Raw genomic sequence first — 14,614 nt, forward strand, 5'->3', positions numbered from 1 at the left:
CCACCATTTGGCACAGGGCCTACCTTCTGCACCCTAAGGACATCGAGGCGTGGGATGACAAGACCATACATTTGATTGGATTAGGAAACAACATACCTAATTCAATTGAAAGGGTGAGTTTTATGTTTTTATACCTATTTTACATATAAGCTTACTATGCTTTTAAGATATCAAACGTTTCGAAAAATTTGTGTAAAGTGCTCTTATAGTCCAGTAGAATTAGCATCGAATAGTGAATCTCTAGGTGGCAAGCTGATTTTTGGTACACTGGTCCATTTTGATGTCCTGAAAACGAATCCGTCATCCGTGGAGTCCCCTACTGTCCCGGGTGTGCTTTTCTCCAAATTGTGGATCTTAACCTTCCCAAAATCGGTTTTTGACCAATTCATCGAAAAATATTGACTCTAGCGCAAAAATGATTGAAAAATGTTGTTCTACGACGAATTTCCCACCAGGTGAGCCATGTATCGATTTTCCAGTCTCAAGGGGGGTGGACCTACGGCGCTTTGAACATAAGGGGATCTGTAATAGCGCTAATTTTTAATATTGGTCGTAATATTTTTAATCGTTTAAAAATGATGTGGGGGTACTTCTTTTTGTTTTTCTGAGATACAGAACGAACTACAGCGTCACCCCTCCCCCCTCCCCCTCACCATTCAGTTATCTGCCGATATAACGTATGTCCGGTGAATTGAAATGTATCTACAAAAAAGTGTAAAAAAAAAAAATGTCAAATGGAATGTTGATACGCGTTTCAAAAGCCAATTTTAACGAAGCGTAACCGATTCTCCCCCTTTGTGGATCCCAAGCCCCCCAAAACTGTTTTCAATCCATCTTCTTCAATATTGGTCAAATTGAAAAAATGCTACAATTGATATGTTCTAATCCATAAAATTTGCCATAAAATGAACCTTCGTTCATATTTCTCGCCCTAATGGGGGGGGGGGGCTAAAACATTGAATAGGTACATACCTACTTTCTCGTTCTCACAATGTGAAAATCTCTAGGTAGGTATGAAATTTCCAATTCAATCGCAATATGAAACGTAAAAATTTGAAATTAGGTAGATAAGTAATTATATAAATTCTTAGATAAATTTGAAAGGGTGACGTTAAGAGAGGAGGGAGTCTTCACCAAAGACAGAAAATCACATTCAGTGAAAAAGTAGGGTGGAAACTCAGGAAAGGGATAGAAGAAAGGATTGAAGAGTTTTATCTAAACACTTGGAAAATACATCTCGTAACAGAAGTCAAATAATTCGCCTGATAAAACATTATGAGTATGACGAAGACTCCCTCCTCCCCTCCCACCTTCCCAAATTTATCTAAGAGGCACTATCTCATTTCGTAACATTGAACCAGAAATTCCCTCTACGTACCTCTTTTTAAAGGTGTTCCCTTCAACAGTCTTGCTAAAAAAAATAATTTTCATCTCAAACATATAAAAGTTTGGAGGGGAAGGGAGGGAAGGAAATCCATATTTTCGGTTATTTGCGAAACAACCAAACCGTGGAGACTCGTTTCTCAAGACTGACTAGTGAGTGAACTTGAAGCAAAACTGAATAAGGAATTTCAGAAGAATTACATAAGAGATTCTAAATCAGTGATTAAAATTTGAAAATCTTCTAGCAATTGGACTTTCAGGCAAACACGTTGAAGTTGAAATCTAAAATTGAAAAAAATGTTGCGAAGACCTTTTTTGTCTTTTATACATACATACATTTGATTAAAATGATTAAGGTATCCATCTTATCTGAAATTTTTACGTTTCCTATTGCGATTGAATTGGAAATTTCATAACTAGAGATTTGCACATTGTGAGAACGAGAAAGTAGGTATGTACCTATTCAATGTTTTAGGCCCCCCCCCATTAGGGCGAGAATATGAACGAAGATTCATTTTATGGCAAATTTTATGGATTAGAACATATCAATTGTAGCATTTTTTTAATTTGACCAATATTGAAGAAGATGGATTGAAAAAAGTTTTGGGGGGCTTGGGATCCACAAAGATGGAGAATCGGTTACGCTTCGTTAAAATTGGCTTTTGAAACGCGTATCAACATTCCATTTGACATTTTTACACTTTTTTGTAGATACATTTCAATTCACCGGACATACGTTATATCGGCAGATAACTGAATGGTGAGGGGGAGGGGAGGGGGAGGGGTGACGCTATAGTCCGTTCTGTATCTCAGAAAAACAAAAAGAAGTACCCCCATATCATTTTTAAACGATTAAAAATATTACGACCAATATTAAAAATTAATGTAATAGCGCTATTACAGATCCCCTTATGTTCAAAGCGCCGTAGGTCCACCCCCCTTGGGACTGGAAAATCGATACATGGCTCACCTGGTGGGAAATTCGTCGTAGAACAACATTCTTCAACCATTTTTACGCTAGAGTCAATATTTTTCGATGAATTGGTCAAAAACCGATTTTGGGGAGCTAAGATCCACAATTTGGGGAAAAACACACCCGGGACAGTAGGGGACTCCATGGATTCGTTTTCAGGACATCAAAATGGACCAGTGTACCAAAAATCAGCTTGCCACCTAGAGATTCACTATAGACCCTATTTTTTTGCTAATTCTACTGGACTATTAATACAGTCAAATAGGGATTTCACCTGGAATAAATTAGGGGAATTTTTTTTTTGCGCCAAAATGCTCAGGATGGTGTCTTAAATGACCTACTAAAACCCACCTTAAATCCGCGTGGTGCTTCTCCCCTTAGATCCACATTTGTGTTCCCCAGCACAGTTTTTCGCCATTTTCTCCCCCGCATTGCATTTTAGCGAATAATATGTGGTTAGATAAAAGAATCTACGCCAAATTTCCGATCTTATGATGTATCAACTTTCCTTGTATGTTCAAGAGGGGTGGAACTACAGCCATTCAAAAAGGGGGGGGGCTTCCTGAAAAATACATAAAGGATATAGGCGTCTAAGGGTGAGGGGGGGGTGAAATGGTACCTGAAAGCGTTCGAGTTGATATCAGCATGGAAAGTGGGTACAGTGGAGAAACTTGCGCGTGAAAAATTTCAGATCCACACCCCCTTCCCTTTTGGAATCGATTGACACCCCCCTCCCCAACACATACCAGGTTATTGTTTTGTTGGGGGAGAGGGGGTGTTCTTCGATTAGACCTTATCCAATTTTAACTTACACGATACGCAAGATGTTTACCTTATAAGAAAATTTTGCAGAAAATTTTTATTTTCAATTTTTTGTGGGGGGGGGGAGGAGTTAATTGGTCAGCCGTTATTGCATCCTACGGAGGCAGTTGAACCTCTAATCAAACACATACTGCCGAAGTATCGATTATTTTCCATTTTACTTTAGGAAAAACATCGCTAAAACACCGACTGAAGGATTAGAGGCGTATTTTGCATTGGGGGGGGGGTCGTACAAAAAATTTCGTAGAATCAATTTCATATAAAATTTTACGCGCTCTTTAAAATTGAATAGAGTTAATTTTTCGAAAAAAGTGATAGGAAACAAGAAAAAAACGCTATTGTTAAAAAGCGGGGGCTGAGGGGTACGGAGGGGCCGTGTGGGTGTAAAACAAAATCTGACGTCATATTCGTGCTCAGCGGTATCGAATCATAAGAAAACGACACCCTACTCATTGATATTCATGTTTCACAAAATTCCAAAATCACCCCCCTCCCCCATAAAACACATTTTTTCAAATTTTCAGCACGGCGCACCAAAACAAAAATTTCAAAAGAAGTACATGATGTTTGGTTGGGCAGGTTGGGGGTCAAAAATACATCCAAAAAACGTGTTTATGAAATAAGTTGTATACCGCGCAATCTCGATTGTTAATAGGTATAAAAAAATGGGTACCATTTCACCCCCCTTAGGCGCCTATATCCTTTATGTATTTTTCAGGAAACCCCCCTTTTTTGAATAGCTGTAGTTCCACCCCTCTTGAACATACAAAGAAAGTTGATACATCATTAGATTGGAAATTTGATGTAGATTCTTTTATCTAATCACGTATTTTTTGCTAAAATGCAATGCGGTGGAGAAAATGGCGAAAAACTGTGCTAGGGGGTACAAATGTGGGTTTGGGGGGAGAAGCACCACGCGGATTTCGGGTGGGTTTTAGTATGTCATTTAGGACACCATCCTGAGCATTTTGGCGCGAAAAAAAATTTTCCCCCAATTTATTCCAGGTTGAGTTCTTATATGAGCTAATTTGACTAGATTATCTACAACCGCGCATTTCGCTTTGCTTTACCCACAGATGTCAGTGTATCCATCCTTAGTCTGCCAATATTGCAAGGAAATTATTTACCTGCCGTTGCCTAAGAAACCCTTTGAGGCATACGCGGATGCACTCTCAGCTTTGCCATGCAAACATCTGTATCACAGGACCTGTGTTGATTGGATGTTCAATGCGCCGACTGTTTTCTATGATAACTGCGAAAAAACTGTAAAATGCGCCCATCAGGATTGCCATGTACCGCTGCAAAAAAATCAAATTTTTCCGCTGATGATGAAACTCCAGGCTACTGACATGCGCAACATCGCCGATTCCAAGCTCATCGCCGAAGTGCAGCTATCGCTGGACAAATACAATAATCGTGGCGAAACGATGGCTGCAATGCAAGAGCAGTTATCCAGCTTCGAACGAGATATCAACGAGTTGCAGGATCGTTATTCGAAACTAAACAACGTGTACCAGCTAGCCATCGCACAGGGTGGGATGCTGGAAGATCAGTTTGAAAACGCTCGAGCTAGTTCAGCTGCTGGAACACAGCCAATGCGCCTGAGAGGACCTTCGTCGCAGACCAGCAGTCGTTATTTGAGTCGCTCTAAGTCACCATCACATACCACTCATTTTTTGCCTCAAAGCTCTACTTCGAACAATCAAGCTGCAATCCGCCCACCGCCAGGTATTCCTACGGCACCATTTTTACCCACACCTGGTGCAGCTGGTGATATGCAATCGGATGTACAGATGGGATCACAGTCATTGTCTTACACAGCGCCGCCAGGTATTCCTATGGCACCATTTATACCTGCAGTTGGTGATAAGCAATTGGATGTACAGATGGGAGCACAGTCGTCGTCTTACACAGCCCCAGCTGCTGCACTGACTGCAAGTACTCCTCACACTAATTGCGATTATAGACCGCCGTGGCAAACTATGTTACAACACAACCCGAGCCAAATGCCTGGTGAAGAAAACATTCCGGTACCACGACCGCCACCAGTCGCACTGACACAATGTCCAAATACTCAAATTCAACCTCAGAGAGGAGCAATGCCACCACCCCCTCCCACCACCAGCATGTCTCAAAGTGATTATCCAGTTGGCCAACAGCGCGGGTACCAACAATATCAACGTGAGCAACAAGCTCAAATTCAAGCACAAAATCTTGATAACGTTCGACCACTGCCAGATAACCCACCAATGCCCATTTTGGATCAAAATCATCCGCAGTACGACAATCAAGGAAGACTGATCTCGCAACAGAATGCTCCCACAGCTGGAGCCATGCACCATCAAGCGCAAAGTATTTTTCAAGCAAATCCAGCCCAGCAGGATCAGAATAGTCATCAGCGCAGAGATCCGAAAGAGCAAACCAGACGAGCTCACAACCGCTTCCAAACTAGGTATAATATTGATTCCAACTCGATGAAACCATTCTACCCCCTAAATCAATACCCAATGCGGTATACGCTCTTGGGCATCCATAATCGAGACCGCACGGCTCAAACAGCGCTTGCTGCGCAAGATATTTTAATGATGGGAGATGGTTTTGTCTACGGAATGGTGCAATACATCTTGCGCTTGAAACCCAATATGCGTGATGACCTACATCCTTCGCTTTATCGCAGAGATTTAAGCATCGCCGAGCTGGTCACTTTTATCACCTCCCTACCGCTACTCCCACCACGGATTATACTTTCAATTGGAAATTGGGACGCATACAACAATGTGTCTGCCTATTTGTTCAAACAGCAATTCATCTTGCTACTTAGACAATTTCAAAAGAAACATGTACAAGAACTACTGCTCATGCCAATGATACGTTTTAAGAATCAACACAAAGGAACTCTTCACGCTTTCGAACGCGTCTTTCGTGCCAATTGGCAAGGAATCTTCAACAGTCAAATTAAACTCATGGCTCCATTGGACTTCTTCAATGAATTTTGTCCGATTGTGGATGACTTTGGACCAATGTTTGCTACAACCCAATTTGAAGAATTTGTAACTGCTGTTCGAGATCAACTGATCATGGAACCATTAGACGTAGTTGAACAACAGCGCAAAGCAGCTGGCCATGATGACAAAACTGATGATGACAATGCATCAAATCACTTGCATGCTGAATATGAAGAGCAGGATTGAGTCTTGAATGTGGCTGAACAATCAACAAGCTTTGCTAGCAATTCAAAATTCTCTTCAAGCACAGTTTGAACCTCAACCAAACACAACATTTGTCAGTTTCACCGCAAACTCTCAACGAATCTTCAACACTGATGAACAAATGGAAACACAAACATCCCAGTCCACCATGACGCCTCCACACAACTCATTCTTCGCTTCAGCGGCATCTTCACCTGCAATTTCCACCATTCCCATTGGTGAAACTTTCATCCATACTGCACCATCTACTTGGTGAAAATCTTACACACCTCTCCACAGAGATACGACTTGAAAACAGATAGAAATTTGGCCATGTATGAAATTACAACAATTTCCAAATTCCAAATTGTAAGTATCTACGGACATCAAAAAGTAGGTAGTGAAAAATTCAAAAAAAGGTTTAAACCTAGGGAAATGAATTTCACCAGTAGGTATTCTATTTTCAAATTTCTACTCGAAGCCTCTCATTCTTTTGTAGTTTTGCTTTTATCTAATTTGCATCAATTTTATTGAGTGGACTAATGTAAAGTTTCAAAAAATAATGAGTCTACTATTTCTTGAAAACCTACTTACCTACTGTGGTCCAATTGTTACTTCAATTTAAAGCGCCTACATCGGCGTCTCCATTATTTAATCAACAACTAATTTATTTGGGATTTCTTATGCAGCTATTCTCATCGAATAATGGTACAATGTAGCCTGGCGAGGGACTTTGCTGCCAGAGGATAGCAACGTAGTAAAATGAGGGACTTTTCCACCTCAACAATAAAGTATTTCATCCCGTAGTAAATCTTCATGTCAGCTTCAACTTTATCATCAGACAATTTTTTTCATTGTAAGAATTTTAGTTCCTATTTTTCGGTTACATCGCCAAATATTCGTATTGTGTTTTTTGACAAGCGGACTGATTAATTTTAGTTTAGTACCTAGTTAAGCTTTATTTTTTCAAAATCACGTAGGTACATGGTGCTTCTTTTGGCACGTTTTTTAATTTTTTTAAGATTTTTCATTTTTTCACAAACCTGTAAAAAAAGTATTAAATAACAAAGTCCACTGTTTTTATTTTATTTTTATTTTGTTCACAAGCCTATTTTACCTACATTACCAAATGCAGATAAACTCGTTAAATAGATCGAGAATTAGTCAAAACTCCATTTTTAGCAACCCAACTTCATTTCTATATTATACCTTTCTGGAAAATTTTTTCCATTCTACAGAAATTGTAAATCCCCCTGGAGGATCCAGAATAGTACGAAGTTACAAAATTTCAAATGAGTCTGGCTCCTCCAGAAATGACATAAAAAATTGGAATATTCAACCGTTGAAAATGCCCCAAAAAAAATCCAATTTTGCAGAGCTTTAAAGAGGCGTGGAGATGCAATAAAATGTAAGGAACCATACCACAGAATAATTACTTTTGCTAACAATTTTTTGGCTTGTCATAAACTTCGAAATTAAGCGAGAAAGTGGTAAGATGGTGGATAGCTGGTTTTCAACCCCCTCCCTCTCCACTTCTCCAGCTCACCCCACAAAGCTTCTTTTTTAGTACCTATCCAACAATAATAAACAAGCAGCAGAAATACGATACCTACTTCCAAGTTTTTACGAAACGTTGAACAGGGAAGCCACACGTGGACTTTTTAGTACACTGCTCGGTCAACGTGTCTCAAGTTCAAAGCTAATCCGTCGTGATCACCTTTAAATGTTGAAAACGTAAAAAAAAAAAGTAGTAAACCCTCCCCCTTTTTTGTGCAGAATGAAAAAAACTTAGGTATAGGTACTGCAATAAGATTATCTTCAGCTTATATGTAGTTACTATAGTTAGATCAAGTAGGAAGAAGGTACTGTATTTTTAAACGCAGCATAAGTATCTTCTTCTTTCATAAACCATATTTCAATGTCTTAATTAGACCCGACTCGTTAATCTATGTACTCGTATGCTGGTTGCTGGCAATTTACGAGTAGGATTCAAACGTATGCACTCGTATAGTATGTATACGTATACGTACGAAGGGTTATGTGTTATGTCATTTTAATTTATACTACCGAGTCTTTACATCCAATTAAACCCAGTCGACCAATTTTTTCACTCGAGTCGTATATTTTCCAGTAGAAAGTAAAAACTTGTTTATTAATAATTGGCGTGAGTAATTGCGTAATGGTTCCGTTTATTCGTATTTTTTCTCCATTTTTTAATGTCATGAGTCGTATATAATAACTAGGGGGCTACGCCCCCTGGCCGCTTCGCGGCCCAACCCCCATGCTCGTTCCTCGGGCTTCGCCCTCGGAACTCGCTCTTCCCCCCTTCGCTCACTCTCAGAAGAGGTTTGCTCCCAAGTATATGCTTCGATTAAAACTTATGTTAAAATGAAAGATGATAGACGCGAAAGCAAAGCACCGAAGACAGACGGATTAACATTATAACATTAGCAATAATATGTATCTGTTTCTGTTGAGAATTTCACGCTTCATCGATATGCATAAATCATAATCCTCGCATTGCACTGAAGAATTCCGTTGTTGGAGGAGGAGTGGGAGGTTTGTATGCGCGCGCATGTCGCGTGATCATGTCTGGAATTACGTTGGTGGTTGTGCGTATGCTTGTGTGGGTGTGAATGTACACGCATCGTCCTAACGGTTTTTTGTAATAAAATGCCATAAAAATCGATCAAAATCGCACGATATAATAAACTTTTTGCTAATCTGTCTTCGCCATTGTAATGAGCATGGATTTTCGGACATTTCCCTCGTTGACAGTACCCATCTAGCATTTTTAGTTTTCGAGATAATTTAATTCAATTTAATTCAAATTTGGATTCAAAATAGCTCAAAAACTAAAAACTCTAGACGGGTAATGTAATCGAGGGAAATGTTCAGGATTTAATGCTCTTTAAAATGAGATATTATCCACCCTTCTAGCCTTTTTCGTTCTTGATATATTTGAGAATAATCGAAAAAACGGCAAAAACAACCCATTTAAACTCAAAATTTGGGCCCTTTAATTACAAAATTTTTGCCCCCGCGTATTTTTCCTATATTCTAGAGACGTTAAGCTGTCGATTAAAAAAAAAATTAGCTCTCTAGGTGCCATAGATCGGGCTGGGAATTTTTTTCCGATTTTTCGTGTATTTTTCGGGTATTTTTTGGGTATTTATTTTTCTTGCAGCTGTATAGTATAGATATTTTCAAATCGTTGGCTAAATCAATCGCGGATATTGCTGAGTTCATTTGCCACGAAATAAAGATACTTACTTACCTGTATAAGTTTTAAGATGATCATTCAATTATTTCGAGTGCTTTTACCCTCGTCTAGTTTGGGCCATTTAAACGTATTTTCAGAAATAAGCACTAAGCACCCATTGTAATTTTCTAGAAATTATTGTTAGATTGCTGGAGGAGCAGGGCCGTCGAGAGGAGGCCAAAGAGGGCACTTTACCCCCAACTTCCTCATTCCAGAGGGTCGGGCAAAAGAAGGGCTCGCGATGAAAGAAAAACATGTTTTTTTACTTTTCAAAATACAAATTTTTGAAAGCTTTTATTCTCGCTTCGTTCGAATTTCTGAAGAAATAATCATTCAACTTTCAAAGTTTTAAAGTGAAAGAATGAACTTCTCACATAAAAAGTATTGTAGGTATTCAGGCTTGCATCTATGTACATAAAAAGCACAAAGATATAAATTAAAAGGTAAATAAGAAGAAAAATTAGTCGTTGAAATTACTAGAAAAAGAACAATTGAAGAATTATTAAGGTCTTGAAACAGAAAAAAGTCAAGTAGATAGAAAAGGAAAAAAAAAAGATCGGAAATTTGGATAACACAATTTAAATACGAAAGAAAAAATCGTTTTTGTCTCATTTTTTGCAATGTCCTTAGAGTATGTATTTCATACACTTTTTTTTTTTTTTTTTTTTCAAATTTCGCATGGAAACTATTGAAATTTGTCCAACCCTCCCCCCCCTCACCAAAAAAGTGTGAGCTTTATTGGAAACCCAGTTTTTTTTTGTTAAGAAAAGTCAAGAAGAAAGATCGCGAAAAGTCACTTTTCATAGATATATATTTTTTATTTCAGATGGAAACTATTAAAAGTTGTCCAAACCCCCCTCCCCCCCAAAAAGTGTGAGCTTTTAGATGGTAACTATTGAAAGTTGTCCAAGCACTGCCCCCCCCCCGTGTGAGCTTTATTGAAACCCCAGGTTTTTTTTTCGTCAAGAAAAGTCGCGAAAAAAGATCGCGAAAAGTCGCTTTATGTAAGTAGATATATATTTTTTATTTCAGATGGAAACTATTAATAGTTGTCCACCCCCCCCCCCCCCAGTTTGAGCCTTATTGGAAACCCAGGTTTTTTTCGTTAAAAAAAGCGTTAAAAAAATGGGATTAGTGAAAAAAAAGTCACAAAAAAAGATCACGAAAAGTTGCTTTTCATACATTTTTTTAAAATTAAAAGCTGTCCAAAAACTCCCCCCCCAAGTGTGAGATTTATTGGAAACACATTTTTTTGTTAAAAAAAGGTGGTTAGTAAAAAAAAGTCGCGAAAAAATATCGCGAAAAGTCGCTTTTCATATTATATATTTTTTAAATTTCAGATGGAAACTATTGAAAGTTGTCCAAACCCTCCCCTCCCCCTCCCAAGTGTGAGCTTTATTGGAAACTCAGTTTTTTTCGTTGAGAAAAGTCAAGAAGAAAGATCGCGAAAATTCGCTTTTCATGTATATTTTTTATTTCAGATGGAAACTATTAAAAGTTGTCCAACACCCCCCCCCCCCTCCAAAAATAGTGTGAGCTTTATTGGAAATGGAAACCCAGTTTTTTTTCATTGAAAAAAAGAGGTTGGTGAAAAAAAAGTCGCGAAAAATCGCTTTTCACACATTTTTTTATTCAACATGGGAAACTATTAAACCACCCCCCCCCCCCGTTTGAGATTTATTGGAAACATTTTTATTTTTTTTTTTTCGGTAAAAAAAGGGAGTTAGTGTAAAAAATTCGCGAAAACATATCGCGAAAAGTCGCTTTTCATACGTATTATATATTTTTTTTATTTCAGATGGAAACTATTAAAATTGTCCAACCCCCCCCCCCCAGTGTGAGCTTTATTGGGAACTCAGTTGTATTTTTTTGTTAAGAAAAGTCAAGAAGAAAGATCGCGAAAAGACGCTTTTCATATATATTTTTATTATTATTTTTTTTTTCAGATGGAAACTATTAAAAGTTGTTAACCTCCCCCCCCCTCCCTCCCTCCCAAAGAGTGAGCTTTATTGGAAACCCAGTTTTTTTTCGTTGAAAAAAGGGAGTTAGTGAAAAAAAAGTCGCGAAAAAAGATCGCGAAAAGTCGCTTTTCATACATTTTTTTCATTCAACATGGAAACTATTAAAATTTATCCAACCCATCCCCTCCCCCCCCCCCAAGAAAAAAGTGTGAGCCTCATTGGAAACCTAGTTTTTTTCGTTGAAAAAAGATCGCGAAAAGACGCTTTTCATATATATTTTTTATTTCAGATGGAAACTATTGAAAGTTGTTAAACTCTCCCCCCCCCTCTTTCCCATAGTGTGAGCTTTATTGGAAACCCAGTTTTTTTCGTTAAAAAAAGGGAGTTAGTGAAAAAAAAGTCGCGAAAAAAGATCGCGTAAAGTCGCTTTTCATACATTTTCTTTCATTCAACATGGAAACTATTAAAATTCATCCAACCCATCCTCTCCCACCCCAGAAAAAAGTGTGGGCTTCATTGGAAACCTAGTTTTTTTCGTTGAAAAAAGATCGCGAAAAGTCACTTTTCACACATTTTTTTTATTTCACATGGAAACTATTAACAGTTGTTCAACCCCCCCCCCTCCTTCCTTCCCAAAAAAGTGTGAGCTTTATTGGAAACTCGATTTTTTTCGTTGTAAAATTCCAGAGGGGGAGGGTACTGAAAAAAATTCGCGAAAAAATGTCGCGAAAAGTCACGATTTTTGAGTATCTTTAGGTAGACATCCTGCTTTACCGCCCCTTCCCCCGCTCCAACAAACTGAAATTTCAAGTTCCACGGTTCATTTCTAGATTTCTTCAAGTTTGAAACATTTAAAAACTTGTAGTCCTGCGAGGGCGTCAACCATTTTGGCCCCCATGATGGGGAGGTGTGAGGCACTTGTAATCTTATAAAAGTATGGAGACTTTTAGACGAAATATCTGTTGTAAAATCAGTGAAAATACACCTACCTACTCTAAAATACATATTAGGAAATAATGAAATTTTTTCTTTTTTTGAAGTCCGACTCTGGGCATGATTTTTTTCAACTTGAAAAATGATCAGTACCACGCTTTCAGTGGGACCTCCAGCGCAGAAAACATAATTATCCGTGTCAGATTAAAATTGACGATTTAAAAAAAAATTCATTCTATACGAGTCGGAATTCATCCGAACACTTATAACCCTCTACGACGAGTTTTTAATTTCGATAAATGAAGTCATTTAAAAAATATTCGAATATTTTACTTCATATGCGAAGCGTTAATTTGACACGTCGAAATACTCGAAGAGATTATCTCTACCCACGATTTATATAAAAAAATGATAATTTTCCGTTGATTAGGTATTTCCTAAAAAAGAAAAAAAATACAAAAATTACGTTACACTTGAAACCCGCGATCTGCGAACTCTCAGAGAGCTGCGACTATAAAATTATAATAATCAAATCCGGTCGGTTTGGCGTAGTGATATAAACTTGTAAAAAAAAAAATTCAATCCGAGGCGACCACAGCGGCGATGGTGTGATGGTGTCGTTGTCGATCAAATTTCTCATCATATCGTGAGAAAATCGGTTCAACTTGCGGGTTACGTAATCGTTCCCACGATTGTTGGGACGACGTTGATGAATTATTATTACTACTCGTGATTCATTCATGGCATAGAGAGTGGATCTTCGCGCTTATTCCTGTATATTCGCGCAGACGAAATGAATCATAATATTCGGTAAACGAAAATTGTCTCGTAAAACCGTAGAAGAGTGGAAACAAATATTCGGGCAACAAATTAAGAATAAAATTACCTGTACTACAAATGGCTGGAATGGCTCCCTACATCACGCCAGTGTCGATAAATATTCGCAGTCAAGTTCACGGTCATCAATGAACCGAAAAATATTTCAAGAATTGAGTCATCGCGATCTCATCGTCAGCTTCTGCAGGTAGTTGATTCAGTATAGTCTATGAGGGAAAAAAATAATCAATTAAGCTACCATTACATTTCATTCTCGATCTTTATTTTTTAATTCTGTCCTCTCTTTAAGTACTCAGCAGCAAAATGTTAGTCGTTGATGGCGGTGAGTTTTTATTGTTGTTGTCGAAGAAAGTAGTTTGAATGTACCTCTTGTATGTATATTTTTAGTCGTATGTTTATTTCAAAAGCTTCAGCGTTCAAATGACCTAGTTTCTTACGAGTCGGCGGTGGTTTTGCCGTATCATTTATTTATATTACTCCATGTACGAATATAATAATAATCGTATAACTGCCGCGAATGCGATCTTGTCATGCTTAAACGTGATCTGCAATCTTTTTCTGATGTGAAACTCATTGCGTTGCCGTTGCTGTCGTGTATTCGAGTAGGCAGGCACTAGCTATATAGAAGTAGGTACTCGTATATGCAAATCATGTGGTACCTCTCGTCTATACCTGCTTGTCATTAAACAGATTTTACTCTTACGTAAAATTTGCGGCATTGTAACGCTGTAATATACCTACAATTTTATCAACAATGTGACTCGAAAGAGCCATAGGAGGATAAGAATGGCGAAACTGCCACCATGGGTGCTCAAAGAGAAGTTTTTGAAAAAAAATTGTTTTTTTTGAAAATGCCCCATCTTTGAGGATTTATATCTCCCCGTCGGAGGCATCTCCAGAAGTTGAATTCTTTCTGAGTAAATTCAACTGAAAATGAAGATCTTCGTTGATTTTGGTCGAAATCCTCAGCGATACACTCGAAACTTTTTGAAGCGTTGAAGTTCATTTATGGGGTTTTTACAAATTTTTGAAAATTTATATGTAAAATTGAAAAACCTTGCTTCGAAGGCAAGTTTTAAACTTTTTCGTGAAATATGAAATTTTTCGAGCGAAGTGAACCGAAGTGAATAATTTTTTTAAATTCAACTTTCGCGCATCAACAACTGTTTTTTTGGGGGGGGGAGGGGGGTATTTGTGAGCCTCCAAATTCCAAATCGCTCTAAAAGCGTCAAAAATTTACAAATTGATCTAAAAA

The 14,614-nt window shown here is 38.1% G+C and overlaps 1 protein-coding gene across 3 annotated transcripts in view; it reads left to right on the forward strand.

The window, feature by feature from the left end:
* Positions 1 to 14,614, forward strand: part of LOC135846314 (leucine zipper putative tumor suppressor 2 homolog) — a 68,454-nt gene that overhangs the window by 23,964 nt on the left and 29,876 nt on the right. Inside the window, exon 1 of one of the 3 annotated variants that reach the window (XM_065365342.1) lies at positions 13,288 to 13,546. The exons of the other annotated variants lie outside the window; for them this stretch is intronic. The gene's annotated coding sequence lies outside the window, so the exon portion shown is untranslated. Of the gene's footprint in view, positions 1 to 13,287; positions 13,547 to 14,614 lie in introns of those variants that run through there. 3 annotated transcript variants of the gene reach the window in all.

Source organism: Planococcus citri, chromosome 1 (assembly GCF_950023065.1).
Source record: "Planococcus citri chromosome 1, ihPlaCitr1.1, whole genome shotgun sequence".
Taxonomy (NCBI): domain Eukaryota; kingdom Metazoa; phylum Arthropoda; class Insecta; order Hemiptera; family Pseudococcidae; genus Planococcus; species Planococcus citri.